General features: G+C 41.1%; 1 pseudogene; it reads right to left on the bottom strand.

Moving 5' to 3' along the window:
• Positions 1 to 14,216: 14,216 nt before the first annotated feature.
• LOC125610399 lies at positions 14,217 to 15,151 on the bottom strand (annotated as a pseudogene).
• Between the last annotated feature and the right edge of the window lie 5,225 nt (positions 15,152 to 20,376).

The following is a 20,376-nucleotide window of genomic DNA, read 5'->3' on the forward strand; positions in this document are numbered from 1 at the left end:
ATTTAACCCCCATACTAATCCTATAAGATGCTGTTTTTTAAATGGACATACCATACTTAACCCACTGTCCAATTCAGCAATTTTAAGTAGATTTAGACTTATGCAACCATCTTAATAACTCACCTTTAGAACTTTTCTTATGAGATTCCTCATCTCCATTTGCAGTCAACTTGTGTTCCCAATCCCACCCCCTGAGACTAATCTACTTTCTGTCTGTATAGAGATCCCTTTTCTGCACATTTCATATAAATGAAATCATGCAATATGTAGTCTTTTGCACTTCTTTCACACAAGCATAACATTTTTGAGGTTTATTTGTGTTCTAATATGGATTAATAGTTTGTTTCTTTTTATTGCTCAATAATATCATATTGTATGGATATACCACAATTTTTTTTTCTAAAGAGAGAGAGAGAGATAATTTTTAATATTTATTTATTTTTAGTTTTCGGCAGACACAACATCTTTGTTTGTATGTGGTGCTGAGGATCGAACCCAGGCCGCACGCATGCCAGGCAAGCGCACTACAGCTTGAGCCACATCCCCAGCCCTTTTTTTTTTTTTTTAAACCAGGGATAAAACCCAGGGGCACTTAACCACTGAGACCCAATCCCAGCCCTTTTTTTATATTTTATTTAGAGACAGAGTCACTCAGGGCCTCTCTAATTTGCTGAGGCTGGCTTTAAACTCGCAATCCTCCTGCCTCAGCCTCCAGAGCTGCTGGGATTACAAGCATGCATCCCAGCGCCTGGCTGGAGTTCACTTTGCCTTGACCACAGTATAATACCCCAGGTTCACCTGAGGGTTCGAAAAGACTGACTTCAGGGAATGAAGCAGACAGATTCAAACCCAGCAATACCTCCTTGTTCTTGCTATGTGTCATTAGGAAAACCACAACTTCTCTGAACCTTTAGTTTCTTCAGTTTCCTCTTCATAAAGGGAGGGTAATAACATTTACCTTGCAGGCTGATTGTGAATATTAACAAATAGCAGTGTAAACCTCTTGACAATAGAATTTAAAAGCAGAAGTGATGATGACTATTAAGCTGTTAGAGTCCAGTGAAGATTCAGGGGTGCTTTATGTTGGCTGTGGATCTGAAAGTCCTAATCTAATCTGTATCTTTTTCACTGAGTTTAAGGTAGACTTTGATTTGAAGGTGGGGAGGTTCCAAAAAGAGTTTCTTCTACCCTATTTCTTCCCTTAATCTAGTTACTATGGTGTAGGATGCAGCCACACTGAGAGCAGAGTGATTCAGAATCAGATGGAGTTAGACCCTCCCCTTCTGACCTGCTGAGTGAATGAGCACATTACTTAACTTTGCTCTGCTTCCTCTTCTTTGATAAAATAGAAGTAATAATAATACCTACCTCAGAGCTATTAGGGTTAAAAGAGATAGTGTCTGTAAACCACTTAGCACTGGGGATGGCAATTAGTAAGTGCTTGATAAGCAATAGTGGCCATTGTTATTATTACCACACACATTTATCCCATGTCTTCCTGCAGACTTTCACTTTTGAGTCCCTAATGCACTGGTTGGAAGGACTTGACATTCACCCACAGCTGCCTGACCTGTGTGATAGCCCTTCACAGGCCTCATCTACCCTCTGAATCTCGAATCGCAGCCACTATAGAAAGAGCTCCAGCCCCAAGGAGAAGAGTTTCTCTTCCAAGTGTGTAGTTCTTGTATTTAATCTTTGTGTGTGTGTGTTGGGGGGGGGTACATACTGGGAATTGAACCAAGGATGCTTTACCATTGAGCCACATCCTTAGTTCTTTTTATTTTGAAATAGGATTTCACTGAGTTACTGAGGCTCAAGATTGCAGTCCTCCTGCCTCAGCCTCCCAAATTGTTAGGACTGTAGGCGTGTTCAATTTTGAATGCCTGCTTCATGCCAAATATGTGGAATAAGGGGATAGTGTTACAGGGCTGGGGCCTTCCGGGAAACTGAGGCAACTTGAAGACACCCTACTCTTCAAACCCCTATTCTTGAGATCAAGTCAGAAAGACTTCAGACTTGTCACTTAGAGTAACAGGAATGAGTTTACTAGAAGGGATGGAAAAGGGGAAAAGGTGCCACTCTCAAGGGAGAGAGTGTACCTCTGAGAGGGACAGCGTATCTCTCCTGCACTCCAGTTTTATTGGGGATCCCAATAAAGAGAGACCCACCAAGGTCCACCTCTTGATTTTTGACCAACAGCAAGATGACATCAGACTTTCAAGTCCCCACTGCCATGACAACTCTAGGTCACTTTGACCCATGGTGACTGGTTTTAATTGGATTTTTAACCACAAATTCCTCATAGATGGTATGATTAGGAGGAATTATCCTTATCTTCCTGAGTTCCAGGATCTGGTCCATGAAAAGGGTCACAAGAGTTTCTCCTTTAGGGTAACATTATTTCAGGCCTGCATTTCTCTTGCAGATAACAGGTAGTTTGCTAAGGAATGTGACATATCTTGTCCACCTAAACCAGGCAAGACTGCTGGTAAATTGGTACTTGGAGAAGAAAGCATATGAGGGACAGCAAAGTAGATCTATTTTATAGAATTATCCCCTTAACCTTATGTTCCCACCACTGGCATCTGTCTGTTCACCATCAGTAGGAGACGGAAATTCAGCATTGATTAAGAGCAAGTCTTTGGACTAGGTATGTGGCTCAGTGCTAGAGTGCTTGCCTAGCATGCACAAGGCCCAGGTTCAGTCCCCAGAACAACACACACACATGAGAGCAAGTGTTGTGATACAAATATAACAAGAGCTGCAGGAATCAGGCACAATGGAAATCCCAGTGACTTTGGGAGTTTGAGGCAGGAGGATCATGAGTTCAAGGCCTTTCTCCGAAATTTAGCAAGGACTTAAGCACCTTAGTAAGACCCCATTTCAAAATTAAAAGTTGACTGGGAAATGTAGCTCAGTGGTAAAGCGCCTGGACTCTAAGTTCAAAGCCCAATACAAAAAGAAAAAGAAAAGCTGCAGAACGCACAGGAAGGAGTTATGGAACAGCCCCTCCAACTCAGATGATTTAGGCAAGGCAAGTGGGGTGTTTGGGAAGTTGCCAGATGGAGTCGTGGAATGGGGCATTTTCATGTTGGGACTCCAGCAAACTCTGCACCAGTATTTCCTCCTTGAGTTCCCAGCTCTGGAATATAAATGGGTGGCTCAAATTTCTGAGTTCCAAAACCAGACAATCCTATTGTATCCCTGACATCCTCATCTGCATGTCTCAATGACCCCTAAAAAACTCAACATATCTGCCAGGCATGGTGGTGCACACCTGTAGTCCCAGCAGCTCAGGAGGCTGAGACCAGAAAATCTAAAAATTTGAGTCCCTGAGCAACTTAGACCCTGTCTCAAAATGCTCAGTGGTAAAGCACCCCTGGTTTAAATCACCAGTACCAAATAAATAAAATAAAATAAAAAGTATGCTCAATAGATTCGAACTGCAGGCACTTCTCCAAGGCCCGGATGATAACATAGCTCCTCTGTCATGGAGCTTTTCTTTGGCAGGCCTGCTCCTGCACCTTGCCTAGAGAACATCAATTCAGCCAAACTTCAGGGCCTCCCTCCTAGCCTGGCTCATTCATGTCCCCATGCTGGCCTGAGCATTCCCACAGCAGGCACCTTTGGTAGGAGCAATGGGCAGTGGCAGAGGGATCAGATCAGGGGCTAATATGCCCAACTGTGGCCCTACTGCTTATTTTGACTACCACATAAAAAGTCATTAAAAGCATCCCAGAAATACCTGAAGGGGACTTTGCAGGGGCAAGAAAAGGAACTCAGGATGATTGTTCATGTAGCTTGCTTTGAACCTATAGATTGCTGAGGCCTGCAGAACAATTTGGATTGTAATCATCTTTTTTTGTGCCCATCTTGCTAATGAGAAAGTGAGGGGCTTGTAGGCAACAACTCTTTGTTTTTGTGTAGACAGAGGCTGCAGTGGAATACACATTCCATAAATATCTGTTGACTGAATAAATGGCTGCAAAATAATTAAACTGCCCTTGCCTTCACCACTGACCTGCTGCCCCTCAATTCCCCTAATCTGGGGAGTGGCACTTCCACTCACTGTTCACTTGGAAATCTGGGTGCTTTAATTTCTTTCCACTGCCTCTCTGCCATACCCTGCCATATTCTTGTTTTTTTTTTTTTTGTTTGTTTGTTTGTTTTGTTTTTTTTTAATACCAGGTTTTAAACACAGGGGACACATCATTACCACTGAGCCACATCCCCAGCCCTTTTTATTTATTTATTTTTCTGAGACAGAGTCTTGCTAAGTTGCTCAGGGCCTCACTAAATTGCTGAGGCTGGCTTTGAACTTGTGATCTTCCTGCCTCAGCCTCCTGAGTTGATAGGATTGCAGGATTGTGCCACCATGCCCAGCTATTCCTGCCATATTCTTAAATGCTATTGTCATTTACCTCATCAGTATTGCAAATTCCACCCACATTTCTGTTTCCATTTACCTGTGCCCCACTCTGAGTTACCAAACTGCCTCACCTAAACTTTTGCACCTCTGAATTGGTCCCCTGCTGGTACTACTGCACCCTTTCTCTGTTTTCAGCCCAGAAATGAGCATACAGTTTTCAAAATGCAAATTTGGTTATGTCTGTCTCCCTTGTTCTTTAAATGTGTATATATATATATATATATTTTTTTTAATTGTTGATAGACCTTATTTTACTTATTTATATATGGTGCTGAGAATTAAACCCAGTGCCTCACACATGCTAGGCAAGTGCTCTACCACTGAGCCACAGCCCCAGTCCTCCCTTGTTCTTTCTTATACACACACACACACTGGTTAACCTGTTCAGTAATTTCCCATCTCCCAGTGGATAAAGATCAGAATCCTTACCAGATCTGACCTGACCCTGCCAACATGGCTGGCCTCACCTGGTTTTCTTTACCTCGTCTCATGTCCTTGTACTCAGCGACTCTGGCCTTTTTCAGTCCCTCAGATAAGTCAGACTCCTGCCTCCCTCAGACTGAGCCCATGCTGGTTTAATCACTGCTTCCTTCCCTCCAATTCATCCCCCCCACCACCCTGCTGCCTTTTTTTTTTTTTTAAACCAGGGATTGAACCCAAGGGCATTTGAACACGGAGCCACATCTCCAGCACTTTTTTTTGTGTGTGTGTGTGGTGCTGGGGATTGAACCCAGGGTCTTGTGCATGCGAGGCAAGCACTCTACCAACTGAGCTATATCCCTAGCCCTACATACACACACACACACATATATATATATATATATTTTTTTTTTTTTTTATTTCTCTTTTTGTGNAATTTCTCAAGACTTTCAACATTAACCTCTTCAAAACCACCTTTCCTTCCATTTCACAACACAGTTTTTACAGGGTGATTTTTCTAAAATGCTAACCTTGTTTGTGAACTCAGATTTAGTCTCTTCAGGATAACTTCAAAACTTAGTCCACAAACTGGTTTTGGCAAGTGACCTTACTGATGGCCACTGCCTTATCACTGTGCTTTAAAATGATCAGGCTTCTAGTTGGAGGGAATAGAACTAATTTGTAATCTTTCCTGAATTCAGGAATTTATTGGGTACATTATTTAATATGCTCTAAGACTCTTGACCTGGCCCTAAACTTAATGAGTTGGACTCTCCAGTAATGAGACTTTTATCTCTAATGGTTTTTATGATCAGGCCAATTGATAAAATATTTCTTGACTATTTCTAGGCATTCCTTTGCTTATACTGCAGTCTCTTTCTGCTTGTCCTTCAGTATTTAAGTCAGCATCACTCAGCAAGTGATTTTCCTTCTTAGATGTACCTTCTCTGTGCTCCCATACCACCTAGGCCTATCTGTGTTATTTCTGGGCACACAGAAAGCAATAGTTGACAGACTGACTTATTTTACAACAGTTCTAAAAACTCATTAATTTTTCTCAATATGCAAAATGAAATAGTAGACGTTTGTAAAAGTTGCCTTAATGTATAAAAGTTGATAATAAGTTCAGTATATACTATTATGGATTTTTTCCCTTACTTTTACCTCTAAAGATAGAAGATGAATACTGCATAACTACTTAAAAACCCTAACTACTATGAATCTTAAAATCATATTAAAAGGAATATTTTTTGATATGTAAAATTGTTTTAATATGTTGCTAGGGAAAAACTGGCTAATAAAATATATGTATAACTTTTTTGTAATTATTAAAAGAAAATTAAGTTTAAAATATATGTATCTATAAAACATATTGAGAGCAAATACAAGATACTTTTATTATGCTTTGTATCATAGATCTTTTATCTGCTTTCCATCAGATATATGTGGATTTTATAGCTAAAATATGATTAAAGAATATATAAGTACCTCACTTTGAAGGTAGCTTGTGCAAATCATGTACATAATATGCAGACACACACACACACAACAGAAAAGTATTCGATTCCTTTAAAATTTAAGTTTTCTGTAATTCCAGGTACTCAGGAGGCTAAGGTAGGAGGATCACAAGTTCAAGTACAGCCTCAGTAATTTAGTGAGGCACTGAACAACTTAGTGAGATCCTGTGTCAAAATAAAAAATAAAAAGGCTGAGATGTGGCTCAGTGGTAAAGTGTACCTTGGCTAAATTCCCAGTATGAAAAAAATCAAACCAAACCAAAAAACAAAACAAAACAACAACAACAACAACAAACCCCTAAGTTTTCTAATAGAAAGGCAGACACTGTTTGGTGAAGATATGGTACATAACTGATAAGGAATACTCAGAAATAGTGAACATGTAAATTTTGTCAAAGAAAAAATTCTATTAATTAGAAAAAAGGAACAGGAGTGGCTTGGAAACTTTTTATCCAGGTACACAATTTTTTATGATTTTTGGGTGGACAGGACTCACAAGAGAGAAATGCTCACCAGGGAGAATTGCTTTCTTTTGTTTTATCATCATACTAAATAATAATACTATGTTAATTATTTAATAATAATAATTATTATTTTTATTATTTTGTGTGTGGTGCTGGGATTGAACCCAGGGGTCTTAATCGGCATGCGAGGCAAGCACTATACCAACTGAGCTATATCCTAGCCCTACACTACACACACACACACATATATATATATATATATTTTTTTTTTTTTTTATTATTTTAATTATAGGTGGATACAGTATATTTATTTTTTTATTTTTTATTTTTATGTGGTGCTGAGGATCGAACTCAGTGCCTCATGCATGCTAGGCGCGCGCTCTACATATATATATTTATTTTAATTATAGGTGGATACAGTATATTTATTTTTATATTTTTTATTTTTATGTGGTGCTGAGGATCGAACCCAGTGCCTCATGCATGCTAGGCGCGCGCTCTACCTCTGAGCCACAATCTCAGCCCTCCAGCACTTTTTATATTTTATTTAGAGACAGGATCTTGCTAAGTTGCTGAGGCTAGCTTTGAACTTGCAATCCTCCTGCCTTAGCCTTCCAAACTGCTAGTATTACAGGCATGGCCCAGCTCATGTGTCACTTCTTCAGGAAAGTCTACCCAGGTTGTCAGGGCAGGCCAGCTTAGCTCATAATGATAATAAGTTTTTATGGCTCCTTTCTAGTATATCACATTTTAAATTTACTTGTGTGGTTATTTGAGTAATCTCCATCTCTGCAACCTGATTGTAAGCTCTATGAGGACAAGAGTTTTGCCTCTGTTGCTTAAAGTTATGTTCTGAGCATGCACCACAGTGCTGGGCTGGATTGGCTGATTGGCTAATCAATAAACATTTGTTGAATCAATGAATATACATACAAACAGCACATGCAGAGACATTAAAGCATTACAAACTTGGTGGGGGTCCCTTGAATGGCAAGTTATGTGAGATAACCTAGATTGGGGAGGGAGATACATAGAAAATGGCACGAGATGAAGCCAGAAGGTAGTGAGTTGTCACACTCAAGTAAAGAAATTGGGTGCCAGCGGGAAGATAATATAGCCAGGGACTTAGAGTAGACAAGGAAACAGGCCATAATTGATATGCTTATATATTTTAATTGGCCTACCTAATTTTTAAAAAATCAAATTAGTTGCTGGTACTTAAACATTGGGAGATTGCAAATTTTTAAAATTCTGGATTTCCGCCTGTCACGGTGACGCACACATATAATTCCAGCGGCTCAGGAGGCTGAGGCAGGAGGATCACAAGTTCAAAGCCAGCCTCAGTAGCTTAGCAAGGCCTTAAGCAACTCAGTGAGACCCTGTCTCTAAATAAAATACAAAATAGGGCTGGGAATGTGACTCAGTGGTCGAGTGCCCCTGAGTTCAATCCCTGGTACCTGCCCCCCAAATCTGGATTTCCAGTTTTCTTCTCTCCTCCACCCCCCCCCACCAAGTGTTTTATCACTGAGATACAGTTTCACCCGCTCACTCCCCTCCTGTTTTTCTTGAAGCATCAGATGTAGGAACACTGGGCTTGTTTTCTTCTGCCTTTAGATGGTGCTGCTTCAAACTTCCCTGGCATCCATGCTCAGCCTCACTGTTAGGCATTTTAGTTAGAGGCCCTGTCCTACAGGGAACATTCTAGTGGGGCAATCAGAGAAGAGATTGGAATGGGATAGTGGGGGGCAATGGAAGCTAGAGCCAGGCAGAGAAAGAAGTTCATGTTCAAGTTAGAGACACCTAGATCCAAGGGACACTACACTGGACTCAATCATTCTGGGTCCAGTCTGTTGGGCAAGGGATCAGGGTGGGGGATAATTTTCAGAATCCTCAGCCCCTCTTCTGCCATCAGAAGCTTTGTTGGGCTCCAAGACAAAATAAAAGAAAAACAGGAAATCTACTATGATGCTGGCTGATCTGAGAGCAAAGAGTAGAATTTTAACAAGATAAATGCTGGGCTGGGGATGTGGCTCAAGCGGTGGTGCGCTTGCCTGGCATGCGTGTGGCCCGGGTTCGATCCACAGCACCACATATAAACAAAGATGTTGTGTCTGCTGAAAACTAAAAAAATAAATAAATATTAAAATTAAAAAGAAAAAAAAACAAGATAATTGCTACCTTCTGGGCTCAGGCCCAACCGCCCTCCTAATTCCTCAGAGAGATGTAAGATGATATTAGAGGAAATGGAGAGTCTTTTTTTTTTTTAAGAATTTTTTTTAATATTTATGTTTTAGTTTTCGGCAGACACAACATCTTTGTTTTTGTATGTGGTGCTGAGGATCGAACCCGGGTTGCACGCATGCCAGGCGAGCGCGCTACCACTTGAGCCACATCCCCAGCCTGAAATGGAGAGTCTTGTGGGGGAGAAAATATTTAACTAAATAGTATAGGCAGGCAAGATAAGAGAACAGGGAAGCATTCATTCATTCAACAAATCTATTTTGAGTATCTACCATGTTCCAGACACTGTGCTAGGTACTGGAGATAATGTCATGAAGAAGACAGACATGGCCCCTGCCCTCACAGAGCTGACACCTAGGAGGTCTGGGAGACCAGAGCAGGACAGAATTAACTGTAAAGGAGGTTCACATCTGGGGTGGAAGTTCTGGAATGTTTGAGCTAGGCCTGGAAGGAAGAATACAATTTTACTAGGGTTTGGGTTAAAGGATAGAAGGTTGATTCTGTCACAGGAAAGACCAGGAAAAGGGGAACAAACTGGTGAGAACATGTGAAATGTTTGAAAAAATAGCGAATAATTATGCTAGAGTAATTTTTGCAGAAGAGCAGAAGGGAAATTATTTAGACCCCAAGTTGCCTTTTAACCTAAATATCATTGCATTTTTTTCCCTAGAAATTAAATTCTCTAAAATGAAAATATTTCAAAAATAACTGAACAAAAATAAAAATACTGTGGTCCCAGTCTAAAGTTTCAGTGTAAAATAAGGTAATATTTTAAAATCAACACAGCACACCCAAATTTACACGTTGGAATGAGAAGCTTTTTAATTTCTCTTTTCAAATCTCCTTTGGAAGCTGGATGCTGTGGCGTATGCTTAAAATCCCAGTGGCTTGGGAGGCTGAGGCAGGAGTATCCCGAATTCAAAGCCAGCTTCAGCAAAAGCGAGTTACTAAGCAACTCAGTGACCCCCTGACTCTAAATAAAATACAAAATAGGACTGGGGATGTGGCTCAGAGATTGAGTGCCCCTGAGTTCAAACCGAAGTACCCCCCCCCAAGAAAAAATTCCCTTTGTAGGCTAAAGTCCAGTTCACTCTTAGACTATTATTTAGGTGACACTCATTTATTCTTTTTTTTTTTTTTTTTCTGGTGGTGCTGGGGATTGAACCCAGGGCTTTGTGCATGTGAGGCAAGCACTCTACCAACTGAGCTGCATCCCTAGCTCAGCACTCTTTTATTCTTAAGAGTGGATTTGATTTGGACAAACAGATCATTCAGAACCAAGCTTAATACATAAGGTAGAAATCAAGTTGGAATGATTTAGAGTAAAAATTTAGGTGTGATTATAGAGTAGTGAATCTGACTTTCTTATGTAACTTTTTTTTTTTTTTTATACTGGGGATTGAACCCAGGGGCACTTTACCACTGAACTACATCCCTAGTCCTTTTTATTTTTATTTTGACATGGGGTCTCACTAAGTTTCTGAGGTTGGCCTCAAACTTGTGGTCTTCCTGCTTCAGTCTCCTTAGTTATTGGAATTACACGCATGTACCCCTGTGCCCAGCTTTCTTATGTAACTTTTAAAGTGATCTGGAAGTCAATTTGAAAAGATGAGTTTCCAAAATGCTTGTGGGCAATGACGACATCATCAGAACAAGGATGGACAGACACATCCACCCATGGCGACTACTTCAAGACAGCACTTGTTTTCTTCATGCATTCATTTCAAAAAGTATTTTATTTATGTCTTCTCTATGCCAGACATGATGGCTCACAATTGTAAGCTCAGCTATTCAGGAGGCTGAAGCAGGAAGATCACAAGTTTGAGGTCAGCCTGGGCAACTTACTGAGACTGTCTCAGAATACAAAATAAAAAGGATTGGAGACATACCTCAGTGGTAAAGCATCTCTAGATTCATTCCCCTAGTAACACAAAAAAATAACACACACAAAAAAATAACAACCACAAAAACCTCCCTAATAGCCCGATGTGGTAGTGCTCGCCTGTAATCCCAGCAATTTGGGAGGCTGTTCAAAGCCAGCCTCAACAAAATTATCCAGACCCTAAGCACTTTAGCAAGACCCTGTCTCAAAATAAAAAATAAGCCAGCTGGGGTTGTGGTTCAGTGGTACAGCACTCACCTAGCCCGTGTGAGGTACTGGATTCAATCCTCAGCACCACATATAAATAAATAAAATAAAGGTAATGTGTCCACCTTCCACTAAAAAATAAACTGGGTGTGGTGGCGCATGCCTATAATCCCAGCGGTTCAGGAGGCTGAGACAGGAAGATCATGAGTTCAAAGCCAGCATCGGCAAAAACAAGGAGCTAAACAACTCATTGAGACCCTGTCTCTAAGTAAAATACAAAAAGTACTAATGGAAGATCATGTGCAGGGGCCCTGAGGCAGGAACTGGTTGAGTGAATTCTAGAAATTGAAGAACATATGGCTAGGGAATATGGTAAGCACAAGGAAGAGCGGGTAATGATAGAAGTGAGCAGATAGGGAGCATCAGAATCATGTATGGCCAACTAAGGATATTTTTCTGGCTGTCGTGTCAAAATTGGTGGAAGGGGTGCATGTCTGTAATTCCAGCAATTCTGGTGGCTGAGGCAGGAGGATCACAAGTTCTTGGCCAGCCTTGTCAACTTAGCGAGACCCTCAGTAACTTAGTAAAACCCTCAAAATAACAAAACCCTATCTCAAAAATAAATAAATAAAGTCTGGGTGTAGCTCAATGATAAAAATACCCCTTTATTTAATCCCCAGTCCAAAAGAAAAAGAAAAAGAAAAAAACTGGAGGACAGAAGCATGAAGAGCAATTACGAGGCTATTACTGCAAGGAAAGTAAAAGGAGACAGAAGCAAGGTGCAGGGGCAAAGGAAAAGGGGCTGCTCATCCGAGCTGCCAGCTTTATTTATATCCACAGGTTACATTAGTTCATTGGCATCATTAGTACATATTGTTCATTGTATAAAGTTACTGTTATGCGGGCAGGTTAGGGTGCAGAGACATAATTGTGTTGTCTAAGAAGAGAGTTTCTTTATTCCCAAAAGCTGAGTGTCTGAGATTAAGGTCGAGGCTGATAAGACTCTAGCACAGAGACTTCTCATGAAGGACATTACCATAGCAGCTAGGCATTGAGCATGTATTAGTTAGTCATCTTACTAGTTCCTGGGAGAAACTGCAGAATATTCCAACTTTGGGAAACAGGGTGCCTGTTACCACCAACCCCCCCGGGGAGTTTGCTCACCAGAGGAACACTGCCTTGTACATTTCCACAGCCAGAATCCTTACATATTATAATAAATATTCAGAATATTTATTGAGCATCTACTGTGTGTCAGGAAGTGTGCTAGATGCTAGAGATGTAATTGTGTATAAGATATGGGTTACTATCTTCAGGTTGCCAAGGACAGTGAAGGACATAGATGAGTAAACTGGCAATCACAGATCAGTGTGGTAAGGCTCACATAGGGTAAGGACAAGGTAATGTGGGAGTACAAGAGAGTCTCCTGATCCAGTCTTGAGGGTAAAGAATGCTTCCTGGAGGAGGCATCATTCAAGCTGACCAGGAAGGACCTCAGGAGCTAGGAAGTGAAGTGCTGAAGGAAGGCATCTAGAGGCATCAAGAGAGGCCTTGGGCGACTGGGGTTGTGGCTCAGTGGCAGAGCGCTTGCCTAGCATGCGTGAGGCACTGGGTTCGATCCTCAGCACCACATTAAAAAAATAAAATAAAGGTACTGTGTACAACTAAACACACACACACACATGTAAAAGAGAGAGACAGGGCTGGGAAAGAAGTGAGAACCTGACAATTTTGAGAACCCACAAGTAGTTCAGCACATCTCCTTAGAGGCATCTATCCTATTAAAAAATAGACCAGTTTATTTTATTTTATAAGCCACTTGAGTTTGTGTAGGAAAGGCATCTAAGGTTTTTCCAGCGTTGGAATGACATGGTTCAGAGCTGCCCAATCTCAACTCTCTCTTCATAGACTCCTCTGTCAGTCTTAATAATCATCTGTTGAGCTGCAACTTTGAGCCTGACTCACTGTGGAAAAAAGCCAAGCATGTTGATCGAACACCTCTATTCTCCCCTAACTTGATGAACAGGTGCACAGTGGGGGCAGAAATGAAGCTGTTAGTGTACTTTGAATGGCAGAAAAGTCTATCAGGGAGGGAAACCACCTCAGACTCCTGAGATCCTCTCATCCATGGGGCCACAGTGAAAAGTAAAGAGTGGGAAAGAGACTGGAGCTACTTTAAGCTTTTTAAATGGACTTTCAGAAAATTCCATTTATCTAAAGGATGAGATGAGTCTGTTGATTCTATGCCCCGAAAAGCAGACTCACTGGGAAGATGTGAAGTTCACTACCTGTGCAATAAGACGTTTTCCTGAGAGGAGATCATCACTGGGATACTTGTGATTCTGAGATACTTCTTTTTTTCCAGACTGTTAGTCCTGTTTTATTATCTGACTAGAAAACTAGATGATCCACCAGTCCAGAAAGTGAGGGGTGGGCTTAATCCTCTTCCTCACCTATGGATCCTGCCCCTCCCCCAACCCTTCTTTTTTTGGGGGGAGGGTGTACCAGGGATTGAACTCAGGGACACTAGGCTACTAAGCCACATCCCCAGCCCTATTTTGTATTTTATTTAGAGACAGGGTCTCACTGAGTTGCTTAGTGCCTTGCCTTTGCTAAGGCTGGCTTTGAACTCCCGCCTCAGCCTCCCAAGCTGCTGGGATTAAAGGCGTATACCACTGCATCCTGAAAGGTGAGTGACTCACCCAAGACGGAGATTCAACCAAGAGATTTTATTGGGGTGCTGCCCGAAGAAGAGGCAGAGAGCAGAGAGAGGAGAGGAGGAGGGCAGAGAGAGAAAGAAGAGAGAAGAGAGAAGAGTGTGTGCTTACAAGCTTGGGCTTAAGAAGGGTCGCATAGGGGACGTGGAGGGTGCTGATTGGCAGGGTGACTCAGGAACAGCAAGCGGACACTGTGTCCTGTGGGGATTGGTTGAGGAAACCTTTGAATTTGGCACTCTTGGGGAAGGGGAAGGGATTTGGAGAGGAGGGGGAAGGGTAAGGGATTCCATGATGTTCTCCGAGAAGGGGGAGCCTCCCACACACCCAACACCCCCAGCTTCCTAACCCTTCTTGATGTCCTTCCTTGTCAGGCAGATTGGACTGCCACCCTGGTCCAGAAGGTGGAGGGAGAGGATGATGTGCCTCCAGATGTGCAGGACAAGGAGGGTGCAGGTTCACCATTTACCTGCTGATGCTGATAAGGCTCTGGGAGATCCACATGTGGGCATGGTGAATGGACTTGGCCAATCCCAGGCTCAACACCTGGGTCTGCGGTCTCCAAGAAATCCCCATCTTCAGGCTCCAAATGTAATCCAGCTTCACATGACCCTTGTTCAGCAACTTACAAGGATCTGTTGCAATAGGGCATTGCCTTCAAACAGATGCCGAGGTTCCTGGCCCATCACCAACAGCTCCTGGGCAGCCTTGTGGATCTCCATCAGAGCAAATTTGGCCCTCCAGATCTTACATTTGTTTTGGAGTGCATATTCACCCATCAGCTTCAGTTCTTGGTGAAGGCAGGATTTCTGGAAGGGTCTCCATTGAAATCACATATGTTTTGCCACAAACTCTGCTATGGTCCACTGGTATGTTGCTCCGCTGCTGAGATTCTATTTTTGTTGGACAGGCTGTCCCTACTTCTCTCCACAATGTACTTGTTACTAGGAATGTGGAGTTACAGAAATAATAAACAATGATAGTTAACATCTACATCTGTTTGGTTCATTGAATTCTCACAAGAAACATGTGAGGCTAGTACTGTTGCTCTGATTTTACAGTTGAGAAAAATCAAAGTACAAGGAGATTAAGTAACTTTCTTAAGGTTACCAGGGATTTGAACCCAGGTTGTCTGACTCAAGAACCCCAATTTTTAAAGCACTATTATATAGTAGTAGTAATTTGGGGGGGCTTAAAGACAAAGATTTAACAGGGTATGGTGCACACCTGTAAATCCCAGTTACTCAGGAATCAACTGAGTTAGGAAGATTGCAAGTTCAAGGCCAACCTTGGCAAGTTCAAGGCCAGCCTGGGCAACATAGTGAGACCCTATCTCAAAATAATAAAAGGGCTGGGGACATCCTCAGCAAAAAAAATGAGGTGCTAAGTAACTCAGTAAGACCCCATCTCTAAATAAAATATTTTTAAAAAGGGCTGGGAAATGTAGCTTGGTGGCTTAATGCACCAGGGTTCAATCCTCAGTACTGCTAAATAAATAGATTTAGCCATAAACTCCTAAAATTATGTACATTTGTGAATTTTGGCCCTTAGTTCTGTAAGTTTGGGCATAATTATATAGAATTTAGTGATTGTAAAATGGTTTCAACAGCTTACAAAATATTCTTACAATCAATAAAAACTGAATTTCTTTGTACCATTAAGTTCACTTAAATGAACTGATTTGTTCTAAAGGTATTATTAAGTTGCTAAGATAATGCTCAGATTAAACCAATTGAGCTTACTTGCGTGTTCTGTCTTGTGTTGGGGATTGAACTCAGGGCCTTATGCATACTCTACCACTGAGCTACATCCCCAGAGCTTGCTTAAAGTTTATCAAGTCTTTATTTGGGAAGGAAGGATTGGAAAGAATTTTTTTTTTTTTTGTACTAGAAATCGAACCCAGAGGCACTTCTGCCACTGAGCTACCTCCTCAGTTCTTTTTATTTTGATTTCAAGACAGGGTCTCACTAAGTTGCTTAGGGACTTCCTAAATTGCTGAGGTTAGCCTCAAACGTGTGATCCTCCTGCCTCAGCCTCCTAAGTTTCTGGAATTCCAGGTGTGTACCACCATGCTGGGCCTAAAGGAAGATTATTCTAAAAATAAAAACAAAATAAAACAAAAACCAATCTAAAGAAAATTTATGTTGGAGTATGTTCCTTTTGCTAAATTTTTCTATTATGAGCAGAGAGACTTCTGAAATCTTTCATTCATCTTAGAGCCTAAAATGCCTAATATGTAATAACTACTACAAATCACAATTATTAATATTTTAACCAATATTTTTGGTATTGAGGATTGACCCCAGGGATGCTTTACTACCAAGCTACACCTCCAGTCATTTTTATTTCTTATTTTGAGACAGTCTCAATAAGTTGCTAAGGCTGGCCTTGAATTTGTGATCCTTTTGACTTACCTCCTGAGAGTGGGATTACAGGTGTGAGTCACTGCATGTGGGTATTTATATTTTTTATTTGTGTGTGTGTGTGTGTGTGTGTGTGTGTGGTGTGTGCTGGGAATCAAGGGCCTCTTGCCACACACTGCCACATTAGGTAAGTATTTTACCAGGGAGTTAAGTTCCCATCCCTATAAAGGACTTAGTAATAGCATGCTCTATGTTAGCCTTTAAGTCTAGGAGAAAAAGGTGTATAATAATAACTACTTTACAGAGAGAAAGAGTGAGGCTCAAAGCTCATGTACCTAAGTCACATAAATGGTAAGTTAAGGTTTGGAACTCAAGGTTTCCTGATTTCAAAGTCCAAGCTCTTAGGCCACAAATAATTGCAGATTTGTTCTAAGAAATAGATACTTCTTTAAATAATCTGAAAATTATTATTATAAGGATGCTTCTTCAACAAATTTGAATATAAAGTCCAGACTCTGTTTAATCCCAAATGGTTCCACAGATATCAAATCAAAATATGAAATGGGAAGCATTAGGGGCCACTATCTTTTCTTCTTGATGTTCAATACAGGACCCACGTGACACTGTTGATATGTCATGAGCATATACACCTTATGAATGGTTGCAAGGTCATCAGCATTTTTTCTTACTAGCAAATTTAAGGCATCTCTGTTGGGGACCACAAATCAAGTCAAGATGGCGCCTGGCAGTTTGCCAGGCGGAGTGGTTTGGGAGGCAACACCACCCAGCTATTAAGATGATGGGGATTCCTTATTGGCTGATTGCTGTATCTGGATGATGCTAATTGAGTCAAGCTGTGTGTAATCAGTTAGGTATATATACACCGCTGTTCCGTAATAAAGCAGTTCCCGCTTCAACCTTCAAGTTGCTTGTCACCTCCCGGTTATTTTGCCCAGCCGGACTGCGGCACATCTCTGTGGAAACTGTTGAAATAGTATAGTGGGCACATTGTCCACTGTATGGGGAGAGGCAAATAGAGCAGCAATATGAATAATAATTGGGCACCAAATAGCATGGCAAAAACCAAGCATCCCAGGTGGGTCTGCCTGTGCAACCTAAAAGAAAAACTACAGAAAGAGAGTGATTATTATCTTCTTGGTTTTGGTGATGAAAATGCAAGGTGCCCTCAAATAACCAAAATATCCTTTCAAAACTAATATGGAGAGATGGTAGAGTCACTAGCAAAAATTTCCAACTCTGATGTCTCACCTTATGACAAACTATGGATGGCATAGAAATAGCTTTAAGAAACCACAGCTGACTGATTCCTGGGAATGCCATCTAGCAAAGAACAACTCACCAAATTAGGATAACGTCAAAGGATGTGTTAATGACTATATGACTTAAACAAGTCACAAATATACCCTCTTTTCCATAGCCAGAACACAGAGTTCCACGGTAGAAGTGGGAGTAACCCTTCTCATGTTCATACTTAACAACTCAGAAGATTTCTGCTTTTCTTTGTGGGGGTGGTGGGGATGCCAGGGATTGAACTTGGGAGCACGTGACCACTGAGCCACATTCCTAGCCCTATTTTGTATTTTATTTAGACAGGGTCTCACTGAATTGCTTAGTGCCTCTCTTTTGCTGAGGCTAACTTTGAACTCACAATCCTCCTGTCTCAGCCTCCCAACAAGCTGCTAGGATTACTGCACCCGGTAGATTTCTACTTTTTGTGTCTGCAACTTTCGTAGGTTCAGTAGGATTGGAGGTCCTATTTCCCAAGGGAGGAATGCTTCCTCCAGGAAACAGACATTGAATTGGTTTTGCTGTTGAGTCAATGGCAGAAAAGGAGTTTACAATATTGGCCAGGGTGATTGATCCTGATCATTACGTGGAAGTTAGGTTGTTACTACCAACAGGTGCAACTGTTGTTTCTAATGGATTCACCAGGGAACCTCTTAATAACTGTTGGTGTAAAACTATAGCAAAGCAATAACGCAATAAAGACAGGACCAACTACCCATTAAGGCTTGAATCCTGTGGAAATGAAGGGAAAGAATCCCTTCTAGCCAACATGTTGGCAGAGAGTAAGAGAAACATGGATTGTCTTGACAGTGGGAAAAGGCAGTTATAAATACCAGCTTAGCCTTATGACCACCTATAGCTCTGTGGATATCTGATATTCACTGATGGTTTCTTTTTCTTCTCAATTTCCATACTAGCTGATGTGAAAAACACCTATGGTGGCTAGTTTTACAATTTAGATTCCAGATGGAGGGATAATTGCACTGAGATCTCTTGGCGATGATAGAGTTGGTAACTGATGTTCTTTATGCTTCCCCTGTGCTGCCCACCCACATCCATTCCTGATTTTGTTTACCTGCACCCCAGAAAATTAACCTCCATGGAATGCATCACCTAGGCTCTCACCTGGGTTCAGCCAATGGAAGACAGAAGCTTGGCATGCAGGAGAAGAGAGAATTTGAGGTCCCCCATACCTGTTCTGAGCTCTATTTGAGACTTTTCTCTTTCTTTTTTTTTTAGTACTGGGGAGTGGACCCAGGGTCTCATATGTGCTAGGCTAGTGCTCTATCACTGAGCTACATCCCCAGCCTTTTTTTTTTTTTAAAGAGAGAGAGAGAGAGATAATTTTTTTAATATTTATTTTTTAGTTTTCGGTGGACACAACATCTTTATTTTACTTTTCTGTAGTGCTGAGGATCAAACCCAGCGCCCTGCACATGCCAGGCGAGCGCGCTACTGCTTGAGCCACATCCCCAGACCCATTCCAGCCTTTTTTAAGTCAAATTAATTTTTTTTGTGGGGGGGATTTACTACTGAGCTACAACCTCAGAACTTTTTTTATTTTTGAGACAGGTTCTCACTAAGTTGCTCAGGCTGACATTGAACTTTCAATCCTTCTGCCTTAAGCACTGAGATTAAAGGCAAGCACCACTATGGCTCACTTGCCCTGCCTGCACCTCCTAAATATTCCCTTTATAAAAGTTTCTGGAATTATCTGAATTTAGTTCAGTTTCCTGCCGAGACCCTATCTGATAGATCAACCATTTAAAGGTATGTTGCAAAATTCTCAGAATAAATCTTGAGTTTATTAAAAATAAGTTAATGAATTAAAAAACATTAAGAAAGATAGGAGATGAAAGTTAAATAAACTCTTTACTCAACATATATACAAACAGGTATTGAGAATATAAAAATTAAAGTCAGTTGCTATCTAGTGTACAAGTTAGCTAGGAGATGTGTATGTACATAAACTGCACAGGGTGCTAAGGACCCTCTGATAGCATTATCTAAAGTAGTATGGTACAGATTTGAAGTTGACTCATTTATTTCATATTATGGATTTAATTTAGCACCCCACCCAAAATGACCATTTGGGGGCATGTAAAATCTAAGAGAAACAATTATTTTAAAAATACTATTTTCATATACTGTCTTAGTGTAAGATATTAATTCTCAATATAACAGAGAAAGATCTGGAGAGAAACTCACCAAAGTGTTCCCAGTTGTTACCTTTGAGAAGTGAAAATAAGAGAAAAAAGTCCATTATCACTTTATATATTTCTACATTATTTTTTTTTTCTACTGGGGATTGAACCCAAGGAGGCCTAAACACTGAGCCACATTCCCAGCCCTTTTTATATTTTATTTAGAGACAGGATCTCAATAAGTTGCTTAGGGCCATGCTTAGTTGCTGAGGCTAGCTTTGAACTTGTGATCCTCCTGCCAAAGCCTCCCAGGCTGCTGAGATTACAAGCATGCACCACTGCATCTGGCTTCAATTTTTAATTTAATTTTTTTTTTTAAATTGCTATGCAACTAGATATGCAGTATAAAAGAAAGGAAATAATGCTTACACAGAACTCAGGAGGATTAAAGAATGAGTATAGGGGCTGGGGATGTGGCTCAAGCGGTAGCGCCTGGCATGCGTGTGGCCAGGGTTCGATCCTCAGCACCACATACAGACGAAGATGTTGTGTCCGCCAAATACTAAAAAATAAATATTGAAAAAATTCTCTCTCTCTCTCCCTAGGGATGAAGCTCAGTGGTAGAGCACTTGCCTAGCATGCATGAGGCCAGAGTTCAACCCCAGTACCACACACACACAGAAAACA

Source organism: Marmota marmota, unplaced genomic scaffold (assembly GCF_001458135.2).
Source record: "Marmota marmota marmota unplaced genomic scaffold, marMar, whole genome shotgun sequence".
NCBI classification, from domain to species: Eukaryota; Metazoa; Chordata; class Mammalia; order Rodentia; family Sciuridae; genus Marmota; species Marmota marmota.